General features: G+C 28.5%; 1 protein-coding gene across 1 annotated transcript in view; it reads right to left on the bottom strand.

The window, feature by feature from the left end:
- Positions 1–14,723, bottom strand: part of LOC115878702 (gamma-aminobutyric acid receptor subunit alpha-2) — a 140,491-nt gene extending 125,768 nt beyond the window's left edge. The window contains exon 1 of the mRNA XM_030895283.1: positions 14,678–14,723. The gene's annotated coding sequence lies outside the window, so the exon portion shown is untranslated. The remainder of the gene's footprint in view (positions 1–14,677) is intronic.
- Between the last annotated feature and the right edge of the window lie 537 nt (positions 14,724–15,260).

The following is a 15,260-nucleotide window of genomic DNA, read 5'->3' as shown; positions in this document are numbered from 1 at the left end:
GATGACACCGCACACAGTAATAACAACTTCATTCGTAATTCAACCAAACAAGAATGACAGTACAAAGAATGTCTGCGAAAACACAAATTTTACAAGTTTTAAGCACAACTTAGAAGAAGGTATGTACGTACAGGGTTTACTTTTATTGTTTGTGCCCTATCTAGAGACTTTATTTTAGGACTTAGGAAAAAACTTTAAATACAAAAGTTGCAGGATTTTTTCCATATTATCTTTTAAATAAATTAAAATAAACAAATGCGCATCGCAACAATACGCGGAAAAAATAAACAAAGTTATGTTTTCTTAAATGGAATACCCTGTATATTGTTGGATTTTTCGCATAAAATTCTAAATACACTGTTAACTTTGCGATGCGCATTTGTTTATTTTGATATATTTAAAAGATATGCTGAAGAAAACCTGCAACGTTTGTGTTTAAAGTTTTTTCGTAACTCCTAAAATAAAGTCTCTAGTTAGGGTGCAAAATATAAAAGAAAGTCTTATACATATGAGTCTTTAGTCATTGCATTTTTAGTGTAGAATATTTTAAAATGTAATTATTGTTTATTTAAGATGAAAAGGACGATAGGGCGATAGATGCAGTAAATAAAATGGAGACTGAACTTGAAAGAATTGTGGAAATTGCAAAACTATCGAAATATACGATAATTATTAACAAATTTACAAAGTCACTACAGCAGATAAAAACAACTGGCCAGTTAGAAAATTTTTTATTACGAAGATTAAAGAAAACAGAAAGGGAAAAATGATTGGTGTGCAACCTACATCATGCATAAGAAGAAAAGTTCGGTCTGATTTTAAATGTGGCAGAAAACGGATTCAGAGCGGAAGACCTTCAAAAATTGAAGGAAAAGCAACCAAGAAGAGAAGTCACAAGTTAATACAAAACATCAATAAAAATGTATCGCATGCTAAACAGCACTATAGTAAATTCAACCCCAAGATGCACCAAACGTAAACAGAGACATGAGGCAAGCACGTGAACAGGAACGCTGTAGTAATATAACCAGGACCGCACTAAGGTCGGATATTTCAAATCATAAAATTGTTATGTATATTTTTATGATTTTTTTTACTATTGTTTATATTTTATGATGGAAATTTATATTATATAAATGGGTAATTATTAGGAAAACTGGATATCGGCCTATTTTCACCAAAATTGGTATACACCCTATTTTGAGGTCATAGATTACGAATCTGACCAAACCTAACTAACCAGCGGTCTCTTACCGTTTTTCAGAAAAACGGAAAATAATTTCAACATTGAATTTTTCTTTATTTCAGCCCTATAAAGTAATAATTTCACTATATTTTTATTATATCATAGTTTATCTAAAAGCCACACTTGATTGAGGATTGAAAAATGTCCAAAATTTTACTGAAAAACACTTTTCTTAACAAAATAACAAAGAAAATTGAGACCAGATGGAAGTTTGACATTTCATATATTCTTCTTTCTCTCTCCTATGTAACGAGAGAGACAAATATTTGAATTTTTTCGGGTGATTAGGGATTTTAAATAAATTACCTATTATGAGATCTGACAATAGTTAAATATACCTATATCCACAAAGTTACGCGGAAGAGTTTTAATTACATTGCTTTCAACTTCTATGCTTAGGGGGTTGATATTTTAATGTTATATTATATTAAAAAAAGATTAAACCCCTTCGCAAAGAAGCTATATAAAGAAGTTATATAAAGACTATTTATAATTTTTATATAATATTTTTTTTTTATATAATATAACAAAAAAAGATTATCACCCTCCGCATAGAAGTTGTAACCAATGCAAACAAAACTCTTTCGTGCCACTTCGTGGTTATAAATAATCAGATCTCGTTGGTAAAATAGCAGTTATGGGAAGGAGCCGTTCCTCAGGCGACCGCCTTTCGTAATCTGAGAATGAAAAAAACACGCTAAATTTACGTTCAGCATTGGCAACGTTGCTTTAAATGCCAGAAACACATAACCCAATATTTTCAGATTGTTTACGAATTTATTTTAGCAAATTTTCCTCTATTATGCATAGAATTGGTTAAAAAAAGGTAACAGAAAATAGCAAAAACCTCATTGTTTATTGAATACCTAACAAAATATGTGCTAGAAAACCTTAAAAATATGAGAAATTAAGTAAAATTTTATGTTGAAACTATTTTCCGTTTTTCTGAAAAACGGTAAGAGACCGCCAGCAAAAATGTTCAGATTCGTAATCTACGACCTCAAAATAGGGTGCATACCAATTTTGGTGAAAATCGGACGATTTCCAGTTTTCTCAATAATTACCTTTAATTATTATCTAACTACATATAATTAGAGAGATAATGTGATGGGAAGGGGGCGGGAATATTAAAATATTACATTACTCTTTGGCACGACCGATTTTAACAAATTTGGTGTTTTTTAAAAGGGCTTAATTTGTCCTTTAAAATAATTATCTTTTTATTTGGTACTACTGATTTTTTTTATTTCCATTATTGACAGCAATATCTGAATATCGGTATAAATAGGTATCTGTTTCTATAATACTATTTGCAAAAAATGCAATGATGTAAACGTTTTTACATAATTTAAAAGACCAATTGCATTATAACATAATTTAATACATTTTAGTTGACAAAAAAAGCAATTAGTTTTAACTTGCTTTCGTAGCCTGCTGTATTATCCGTTTTAAAGTATAACGACATTTTTTTTGAAAAACTAGTCAAATAAAAACTTCTATTTTTAAACATAACATTTATTAACAGTAGATTTAGAAAATTTATAATTTTATTAACATTTCCAAAATAATAATTTTATATAAAATATATAACTTTTGACTTTTTTTAGTAGGTAGGTACGTGTGTACTAATTGTAAAAATATTTTATGCAAACATAAATATTATTTTCTCTATTTGTAACTTGTAACTTGTACGAAGTGATCAACAATTATTATTGAAATAGTTGACCGTTCTGATTTTACTCGCTTGGTTGGGAATAAATTTAAAAAGCATTTTATTTTATTAAACAGTATTCCTTAACGCGCTATGCAAGCCGACCCTGTAAAAAATGCCTACCTCAACGGCTCTATGGCTGGCCGGCCAATCAGGGTAGATTTCGCCGCTGGCTCTCGCCTGACACGTGCTGATCACGCACTGTGCATTTGTTTATACTGGTGCATTTTGAATTTGAATACAGTTTAGTTTGTATAATATTAAGATTTTTTAAAACTACTTTTTGGTAATAAAAACTGATGAATGAATTTTGTATTAACTTATTGCTTTAAACAAGTTATAAGAATCTACTACCGTGTATATATTGCGCTGCGAACACAGCAATCATGTATATGCTCGTTCATTTGTGCAGTCTGCACTGTAGTCGTGTAGATTATCACTATGAACACCGGAACGCTGTATGATTAACATCAACCAATACCGCTCCTTAAAATACTCTTGGGCGGAGTCTGCACTGTTATAGTGTATATTATACAAAATCGCTCTCGGGATTGATTATCAGAATGAGAAATTTAATCTAAAGAAATACTTAATAAAAATGCAGCTACATATATCATAATGAAAATGAGATAAGAGCTTTATTAACACAGGCAAAACAAAGTAATATTTGGCCATTTTTACCGACCTAAAAGGAGTCGAGACAAATTGAATTCAAGCAGCCCAAAATCGAAATACTTGGGTACTGTTACGGGAGGCCTATGTTCAGCAGTGGACAAGATAAAAGGCTGGATCGAAATAAACCGATTAGATATTACAGAAGAAGGGCAAAAACAATATTTTTGCTCTTTAACCTGCATTTTTACAATTTCATACATCATTATGAATCTTGATCTCATTTGTGTGATAAAGTAGATATTAATGGCAAAAATGGAATCTTATAGAACTTCTGAACAACTGAAGAAGTGGCTTAGTTTTTTTCTTAATATTTCAGTTTTTGAAATATGGACCAATGTTCAGTTGTTTTAATAGAATAGTCTGCATATTTTTCGAGAAATATTATGTTTATTTTCCAAGCAGTAATGCTTTTATAGCAATAATGTTTTTACTTTAACAATCTGTTTGGCGAAGTTACTTAGGATCCAAATTCAGAATAGCAAAATCACAATTTTTATTCCAAAATTGGATAAGCATGCGCAGGCCTTTATAAACATATTTTCTACTTAGCTGTAAAATTAACAGGAATAAATAGCCAACAACATATTTGGATAGTTCAAAACATGCGTGTGATTTCATATGTTTCTAACAACTATACACCACCCGGTATATAATGTTATAAATTACTGTCCACCGGTAAATATAATAAACTTATGCACTGCTCTTATATGTATAATGTATACATACACATGCATACAACATATGAATTGTACTTTATTGAGTTAAATTAGGTTATTTTTATGTATGTTTATATGATAATATTTTAAATATTTTCATCATTTTTTTTCGTGCTTCCAGAATATAACATATTATATATATTGTATAGTATTAGTTATTATGAATTACTGGCCCTATAGTAAATATAATCAACGTATGCAGAGCTATAATATTTATATTTTATGTTAATTTTAATATTGTAAAGTCAAATCAGTGAATTTATATGTATAAGGATTGTTTATATATAAAACATTATTATATAAATGTTTCATAGTTTATAAGGGTCCATAAGCTAAAATATTTTGTATACAGGGTGTCCTAAAAAAGTAATGATAAAGTTTTATTTCTTTAAAATTGCAACTCCCCCTTTTCTGTACTGAATTTGATTTAGCATGAAATTCTGTATATAGTACATTATTTTTATTTGAAGCACTGTGTGATGTGGTCATTCTAATTCTTCTTTACTGAAACTATGCTTAAAAATACTATAATTAATTAATAAAGTTAATTCAACTTTATTAATTCTTAACTATATTTTCCTAAACTCCGAGAATAACAGAATAAGTCCGAGAATGAAAATTGAAATTATCTTATATAGTGTATTTTTCTATGGCGCTGGCAAAAACGCAACATTTTAATATACTACATCTCATTTCTTTAAATGCATTTTCAATTTTTTTGTACCTAAAATTAAAAAATAAACCTTCTTTGAGTTTAAAGTGGTAAACATTTTTATAATTTATTTTTTTAAGATTTTCGAGCTATATAATAAACATCGCTCTGGCAATGGTATAATATCAAACAAAAATCATTGCTTTGATTAAAATTTACTCTTGAAAGAGCCACATGACTGTTAAAAATTTAGGAACATTTTTCTTAAATACAAAAAAATGTAATTTTCTAATTCTGGGTCTAAAAGAAAAATAATAGACAGCGTGTTGCATTTAAAAAATTAAGATATATTTTTTACATTTTATATATTATACAGGGTTGTTCACCACATACGACACGGAGTATTGTAGCTAAACGATTAGATTTTTACAAATTGTAAGTTTTGGGTTCGTTGAAGGATTATTAAAGGTATAATTTAAAAATAATTTTACAAGATACAGAGTGTCCCAAATAAGTTAAAAATATTATAGTTGTATTTTTTTAAACGGAACACCCTGTATATTATTCTAATTTTAGATTCTAGGGTAGAAATAAAGGTAAATTTGATTAAGGTTTATCACACTTAAACCTTACCGTTTTTGAAATATTTTCAATTTTGTGAAATTGCAGTAAAAATTTTTAAGCTTCATTTCTCCAACGATATCAAAGTTTTTAACACTAAATATTTGCTAAAGTTTATTTATTGATCAGATATTATGTTGCAATAATAACAATTATACTACGTTATACAGAGTGTCCAAAAATTTATGTTAAATAATTACTAGTTTTAAACGGCAATAACTTGTTTAATTTAAATAGAACACCCTTATATTTTACGTGAATCAGATGCACAATTTAATTGTCTATCAAATTGAATTATACTATTTTTTACCTATCTTTTCAAGTTTTCGTAGAAAATGCATTTTCTTATAATTTAGACCTCATTTATCACTATACCTATGAAATACTGACATTTAGATTTTTTAAAGCAACATATGTACAAAATGTACAGGTGGTAAAAATATTAATATTGCAAGCCCATTTGTTTACAAAAAGAAAACTACTTAAATTTTTCTAAAAGAGTATACCAATTATTACTAATTATTATTAATATACCACCATTATTTCCGCCCAAAAATTAGTTAATTACATACTTAATTGTTTAAATTAATAAATTATTCTAAATAAATGTGGATTTGACTCAGAAATCAACACATTAATAATTTATGAAAATGAACGTCTCTGTTGTTATAAATAAGCATTTGTAAAAAAATGAAATCAAATTTATAAGGTGTTACTTTTTACCACACTGTCTAATACAAATAAAAAATTCAGTTTTTAGTATTTAGAGCAATTATTATTAATCAACGCAAACCGTCAATTAATGTAGTTTGAATACTGGAATCATATTAATTGGTCCTCTTTAACAAAAAATATTTAAACAATTTTTTTATCTTTTAATGAAATAAGCGAAGTATATCGACAATATTAGTACTGTACTTTTTGAAAATTTATTACATCTTTAAAAATAATCTAAAATGTCAATATTCCATGGGTATAGTGATAAATGAGGTCTAAATTATAAAAAATGCATTTTCTACGAAAACTTGAAGAGATAGGTAAAAAATGATATAATACAGTTTGATAGACAATTAAATTGTGCATCTGATTCTCCTAAAATATACGGGGTGTGCCATTTAAATTACACAAGTTATTACTGTTTAAAGCTAGAAATTATTTAAAATAAATTTTCAGACACTCTGTATGAGGTAATGTTATTTTTATTATTGCAACACAATAACTGATCAATATATAAACTTCAGTAAATATTTAGTGTTAAAAACTTTGATACCCTTGGAGAAATAAGCTTTAAAAATTTTACTGCAATTTCACAAAATTGAAAATATTTCAAAAACGGTAAGGTTTGAGTGTGATAAACCTTAATCAAATGTACCTTTATTTTAACCGCAGAAATTAAAAATGTAATAATATACAGGGTGTTCTATTTAAAAAAATACAACTTTGATATTTTTTATTTATTTGGGACACTCTGTATCTTGTAAAAATATTTTTAAATTGTAGCTCTAATAGTCCTTATAGAACCCAAAACTTACAATTTGTAAAAATTTAATCGTTTAGCTACAATACTCCGTGTCGTATGTGGTAGACAACCCTGTATATTATTTTGTTGATTTTTTTTCCAGTGGCAAAATACGCAGACTTTTTTCCGGATACCTACCACAAAGGTAAAAACATGATTTAATTTTATGCAATAAACATCGCAAAATTGACTTTAAATGAACAGGATATTATTTATACCCAATAAATATTAGTGGCAAATAGATTGCTTTTTAAATATACCAAGTATATAAAACCAGTAAATATCAATTCATCAACTTTACCCCATGCAGAGTGGCGATTATTAATAATGATGCCCATATTATACATTTTCCGATGAGCGTTTAGCAGTTTAACAACATTACAGTTAAAATTGTCGATTAAAACGGTGACCATAATTATTTCAGGTGAGATACAATTTCAGTATTATTAATATTAGAGGAAGTTTAATTAAAAACGCCTACGATTTTATAAGTAGTTGACACATATAAATAAATTTAACTTATTTATTACTTCTTAACCAAGTAACTTAAGAAAAAAGTGAAAAACAGTCTGTGATAAAGGCACATTTTACAACATTCTTCATGTAAATATCAGTTTCCATTAAATAAACTTGCTAATATTATATTATATTATATTATCATTATTATGAAGACACAAAAATTAGAATTGTAGCGAGTGATATTTACGGAATAATGTAGGGTGTCCCATTTTCGTCTGTTTTTCTGTGCGAACAATACAGGGTGGTCCGAACTGTATTCCGGAAACTTTGGCAGCATATTCTGCAGATAAAAATAAGTGAAAAAGTTCGTATAAATTTATGTCCTAAAATGCTTAGTTTCGGAGATACAGGGTGTTGAAATTTCATTTTTATTTCGATTTTTTTTCAAATAATTTATTAACTAACGTCAATATTTAGATGAAAATTGGTGTCTGGTAGTTTTTTGATATGAGAAATTTGATTTTGATGTCAATATAAGTCCTAATTGTAGAGGGCGCCACCTACATGCGTTTTAATTGTTTTGAATAGTAATTACTTTTTGTCCGCACCTGTATAAAACTAGTGAGTGAAAAAATATACGTTTATGGAGTTTTTTACGTAAAAAAGGTCTCTTGGTAAAAATCGCTACGAACAACCATTATCAAAATATTTAGAATAAAAATAGTCAATACATGTCATAATTGACACAAAATAAACACGTTGAGTAGATAGTTATTTGACTGAAATAATAAATTTGGAAAATTTTTATTTTTTTAATTTAATCATAATTTTCTTTGTGAAAAAATGATGATAAAACAGCCTGTTGAACTTTTGGCACAATAACATTTCAAATTTATGATCTCAGTCTATTAACTATTTAGTCAACATGTTTAGTTATGTCAATGATGACAGGTATTGATAATTTCCATTCCAAATATCTTGAGAACCATTACTCGTAGTGGTTTTTACCAAGAGACCTTTTTTATGTAAAAAACTCCACAAATGTATATTTTTTTACTCGGTAGTTTTATACAGGTACGGCAAAAAGTTATTACTCTTCAAACCAGTTAAAAAATATGTAGGTGGCGCCCTCTACAAGTAGAAGTCATATTGACATCAAAATCAAATTTCTCATATCAAAAACCTAGCAGACACCAATTTTCATCCAAATGTTGATGTTACTTCAGAAATTATTTGGAAAAAATCGAAATAAAAATGAAACTTATAATATGAAATATAGTTCGGACCACCCTATACATTAAGTAAATTACACAGGTAATTTTATAAACTAACTAATAAATTATTATCTATTTTTTATATCCGGTTGTTAAATTATTTATTAACATGTATTCTCATAACAGTTAGATGCATATGAAAGCATCAGAATTAAGAAATGTAAAGATAGTATGAACAGAGACAACGGTCCAATTCCTTCAAGTTCTTTGTTCCTACTACTCTAGTGGCGGAAATCTAACTGTTATGCTCAGTTGGCTCTGATTCGGTTAGCTAGATTTTGCCACGCCCACTCGGTGCCCCCTGAGCGAGTATATAAACGCTCAACTTGTAGATTTTACTTAGTTTATAATCATCTGCTGATGATGCTAATATGGTTAGCGAAACGCGCGTCCAGTGTAAAAGTAAAAGTGTTTTGGTGTATTGTGGTGATTTAGTATTTTTATTTTGATGTCTTCTCATTTAACTTTAGTTAACAGTTTAATATGATGAGTGCAAATTGTAGAGGGTTTTAGTTTTATGGCAGAGGTATTTGGTTTTATGGCAGTTATTTTAAATGCTTGTTAAATGTACGAGGTTTTTACCTTTTTTATAGCGAAATACGAGATTTTTAGCTCTTTATGTTCGAGGAAAAACGTTCTACGGTTGGCAACCCTGTATATAGTGTACAGGGCGTCCCATTTTAGTTGAAATCATAGGGTATCTCCGTTTTTATAATTTTCATAGCCCTCTTCGTTTCTGAGCTACAGGGTATTTTTGAAAATCTTGCAATTTGGGACACTCCCTGTATCTCAGTTCAATAACTGAGTGTAACTTTAACAATTAAAGGTATCAAGAAGGTGAAAACTGTTTATTGTAGACATTTTTACGTAGAATACAGTGGCGTAGTCTGTTATTCAACGAAAAAAATATTTTTAAAGATATAAACTAAAGTTATGTTTTCTTAAATGGAACACCCTGTATATTAATAAATTATACGATCTGGCTTGCCATAAGCTTCTCAGAAATATATATCATTCTCTATTTATTTTCACTATTTAGTGCAATATTTAAAAAAAAATAAACGATCAAATTTATTGGTAGGCCATGATTGATAATAAAAGAAACTAAAGAATTATTAAAAGTATACTGCTATCTGTCTCGTTTTATTTTGAGAGCCACTAATAAATTATTTATATATTAGGAAAACTTAACTCTCTACCGCTGTTTGTAAATCTTGGAAGCTATCGTATCGGGACTTTTAAATATTCCTTTAGCTAATTTACGTGAAATATACTTTCAGCAAGATGGGGCTCCCTCTCACAACTTAACTTACAACGAAAATATTAAAATTTTGTTAAATTATTATTTCTCAAATCAATGAATTGGAACGAATGAATCCATATGATGGCCTCCCTTATTCCCGGATTTGTCCGTTCTTGATTTCTGATTTTGGGGATTTTGGAAATATGAAATATATCGTGGCAACTAACACAATTTAGAACACCTGGAAAATACATTAATAATGCAATTTTTTAGATATTTGCAAACCCATCCCGTTATAATAAATTCCGTTATAAAAAAGAAAAATATATTCAGAGATTCAGAGGTAACAGTTCAAAAGTAAATTATATCAATTTCAAATAAAATTTTAATATTTTTATGATTTTTTTAGTAAATACCATTTGAATTTTTTGTTATTTATCAAGGCCTACTAATAAGAAAATCATGTATTTTAAATATTGCGGTAAATAGTGAAAATAAATATAGAGTGATATATATTTTTGAGAAGCTCATTGCAAGGCGGATCATATTATTTATAAATATACAGGGTGTTATATTTGAAAAAACATAACTTTAGTTCATATCTTCAAAAATATTTTTTTCGTAGAAAAACAGACTACGTCACTGTATTCTACGTAAAAAGTTCTACCAGAATCAGTTTTCATCTTCTCGATATCATCCATAATAACGGAGATACGGGGGCTGTCCCAAATTGCAAATTTTTTGAAAAGACCCTGTAGCTCACAAACTAAGAGGGGTATGAGAATTTTGTTGACAGCATCTTCCGTTTTACAAAAAAGTGGGACAGGTTTGTGGAAACCGCATCCTCCCATCTTTACTAATAACGGAGATACCGTATGATTTCAACTAAAATGGGACACCCTGTACATTTTTATATAAAAAAATATACAACAAATTTACAAAGTTTCATAATTTTTCGTACTATATTATACACAGAAAATATTTTGTAGGTTACGGCTAAGGGGAAATTCTAATTCTTATAAACTTCATTTAACATCCATCTATCTCAAAATTTAATTGCTATTTATAAATACAAAGGCTCAGTAGAAAATAAAACATTTTTTAATCTAATATCAAAACTTTTGCGTATCTTAGAAATGGCTTTTATTATTGATATGAAACAAAGCTTTATATTTTATTTCATATTGATGCAAGATATGCATGTTATATCCTCCTTTTATAATTGAATTATTACATTATAAGTTTGTTTGATAATATTTGCCTTATACTTTATTTCATATGTTTCTCAACAACGGAATAATATTAAACCAACCTTGTACGAACATATTTTGTTGTGTTCCTCATACACAGTGTGGAATTAATTTCTATATTAGCAGTTCAAGGCATGAATACTTATACGGGGTGTTTCAAAAACATGTGCCATCTCGCGTGGGGAGATTATTATTTATTTTTTTGCATGCGGAGTAGCTAATTGAACATCATTCTGTTTATCCTCAAGACATTTTTTATGTGTATCGTCGGTGAAATGTGACAAACTGCTAACTCCATAATTCCAAATTTTAGCGGAGAGAAAAGAAACGGCACAAGGGAGGATATGTACCGGGTGTCCCACTAAGAATAGCCCGCGGCTGTATCTCGGAAAGTATTAACCGTAGGGGCTGCGGAAAAAAATATTTATAACTAAAGAGGCTATGGGAAATCGCTGGAAATTATTTTCAATGGAGTTTTTACACAATTTTGCCTAGATAAGGTGTACTATAAGTAATAGCTTCACAATCTTCAGTAAATTTTGAATATTTTTTGTTAGAGCCATTTTCCCCTATCAAGCAAAATAAAGTGGTGGGGGTAGATCCGTTTTTATTTAAATATTAATAACTCTGGACTGGATGATCGGAATCCAAAAAGCGAGGGCTCCTTTAAAAGAGCGTTGCTTACCCTATATTGTACCATATAAACAATAATAATAAGCTTTTGAACGTAGATGCTAGGGGGCGTTGTCTTACAATTTAACAAACATTGCGCGTTTTTTCAAAAAAATTAAATGCAATAGTATATGTGACTTTAGCTGATGAAGTAGTAAAAGCTTAAAAAGTCAGCGAAAACCGCATTTTGATATCTTGTTTCAAACCGAAGATATTAGCAAAAATATAATAAATACCAAAAAATAAGCCCTTAATTACGTTATTTTTACAACACGGTATCAGTAGTCCTCTTAATTATGCCCATTCCAACAAAAAAAAAAATAAGATAGAAACAGTTAGTTTATTTTAAAATCGACGAAATACCAGAATACCATAATACCAGAGGTATTAATATCTAATAGTTAAGATATTAATAACAGTGAACAAGAATCGATGATTCAGTGAAGTCATGGTAGGTTTTGGAAAAAAGTTGCTTTTGACGTAATAGTATAAACGTCAAATTGTTATTAGACCAACATATTGATAGTTTTATCAGCGTTTTTTATCTTTCTATTTCTTTTTCAAAATGCCAACAACTTCAACTATTTCAAATAATAAAGGCATTTTGATAAAAAACGCTGATAAGACTATCAAAATGTTGATCTAATAAAAATTTGACGTTTATACTATTACGTCAAAAGCAACTTTTTTCCAAAGCCTACCATGACTTCACTGGTTGACTGGCTTCATCATCGTTTCTTGTTCACTGTTATTAATATCTTAACTATTAGATATTAATACCTCTGGTATTATGGTATTCTAATATTTCGTCGATTTTAAAATAAACTAACTGTTTTTAACTTATTTTTTTTGTTAGAATGGGCATAATTAAAAGGACTACTGATACCGTGTTGTAAAAATAAGGTAATTAAGGGCTTATTTTTTTGGCATTTATTATAATTTTGCTAATATCTTCGGTTTGAAAGAAGATATCAAAATGCGGTTTTTGTTGACTTTTTAAGCTTTCGCTACTCTTTACTATCAGCTAGAACTACATATACTATTGCATTTAATTTTTTTGAAAAAACGCGCAATGTTTGTTAAGTTGTAAGACAACGCCCCCTAGCGTCTACTTTCAAAAGCTTATTATTATTGTTTTTATGATACAATATAGAGTAAGAAACGCTCTTTTAAACGAGCCCTCGCTTGTTGGATTCCGATCATCCAGTCCAGAGTTATTAATATTTAAATAAAAACAGATCTAACCTTCCCCCACCACTTTATTTTGATAGATAGGGGAAAATTGCTCTAACAAAAAATATTCAAAATTTACTGAAGGTTGTGAAGCTATTACTTATAGTACACCTTATCTAGGCAAAATTGTGTAAAAACTCCATTTTCATATTTTTTTTGTTGCAGTTGCGATCCTAGCGGTCGTTCTACAAACTTGAAAATAATTTCCCGCAATTTTTCATAGCCTCTTTAGTTATAAGTATTTTTTTCCGCAGCCCCTACGGCTAATACTTTCCGAGATACAGCCGAGAGCTATTCTTAGTGGGACACCCTGTACTCATGTAGCAAGTATATTCATGCGTTAATATGATAAAGAGATAAGAATAATATTTGTTGGGTAACAATAAAAATTAATTAAAATTTTGTTAAAAATTTTACGTAAAAATGATTTATTAAAAGTATTATTTACTCAGAATCAAAAATGGAGTTAGCAGCTTATCGCGTTTCACTGACGGTATGGCAGTTTACTGACATTAAAATACCAATATTATATCTTAAAAAAAACGTTTTACACTATATAATTTAAATTTGGTGGGTTGATTCAAATTTTTAGGTAGAATGATTTATTTATTATTCAAACAGATATTTCTACTATACTAATAATTTTCATATTGAAGTTTAATTATTCTAAAAAAAACTCTCTATATATTATAACATACTTCAGATATTTTTAACTATCTTTTTTTCGAATATTAAGTTCGCCAAAGGGCCCCTCCAAGTATAAGCCACATTTAAAAAAGTCGATAATATTGTGATTTAATATGCAGTTCTAATGCTATTACTAATATTGACGATATTATTTTAAGTTTTATGCCACAATAATATTATATAAAATCAAATATATCTATTTGATAGTTACTCAGTAGATAAAAAATTTTACAGTATTGCAAATGGAGTAGTTGTTGATTTGCATATTAGTTTACAATACAATTTTATATCTATGCTTTTTTGTATTAATTTTATAAAGCATAATAATTTTTTTAGAAAAAAAACACTAATTCCAATAATTAAAACATCATCTATAAAACTATGTTATATTAATTTAATTTAAAGATTGTATCAGTTTACTAGAATACAATATGATAAAAAAAACGGTGTCAGCGATGGCTATGAAATGAAGGTCGCTGTCATTTTATATGTAAAATTATGTGGGAAGGTCAGGGATGTTTATTTTCAAACCAACTGGATGATGTTTTTTTCAATCATACCGTATATGTGACATAGAATTAGAATTTTTTAATTTGACATGCATTAAATTTAAACAAGAAGCTTAATAAAAACATAAGTTCTAGACGTATTAAATAATGTTGCATTAAGTTTTAAAATGTAAATATACGCCATGATAAAATAATAAAAGTATTACTTACATAAATAAAATGAGAAAGAAAACTTTTACTTCGGTAATAGCATTCATGGCTGGTAAAAACTTATCACGCCGTTAAATGTTAAACGGAAATCTCTTCGGATAAGCGTAGAGTGGCTAAAATTCAAGAAAATTCTTGAGTTGCGCCATTTGAAACTTTCAAACTGGTTTCACCGATGACGTACAGAGCACATGCGTTTATTTCAAACAATATTGGGTGAATCAAGCAATATCAACAGGGACATAGCGAGGTGGTGTATATGATATTTTGAATTAACACCAATTTTATGTTGTTTCGCATATAAATTGTTTTTGGTATTACTATTATTATTAATGTAATTGTTATTCGGTTATTGCCTTAAATTTATATAATATAGCAAAAATGATGTCTCTACCCTTGTGGCAAGAATATGTCTAAACTACTTATGTCTGACTACTGATTTTTACTTTTTTTCAACTTCTTTATTCTTTCGCTATTGAAAATGAATATTAAAAGCTTATATGATACAGAATACTATGCGACTATGTACTACAATTTTTATATTTACCAAACATCTAAATATTTAAATGTTGAGTACTCCGCTAAC

This window comes from Sitophilus oryzae, unplaced genomic scaffold (assembly GCF_002938485.1).
Source record: "Sitophilus oryzae breed Bouriz unplaced genomic scaffold, Soryzae_2.0 scaffold_1063_pilon_pilon, whole genome shotgun sequence".
Lineage (NCBI taxonomy): Eukaryota > Metazoa > Arthropoda > Insecta > Coleoptera > Curculionidae > Sitophilus > Sitophilus oryzae.
The sequence above is the reverse complement of the archived record's forward strand: the minus strand, read 5'-3'. Positions and strand labels throughout refer to the sequence as shown.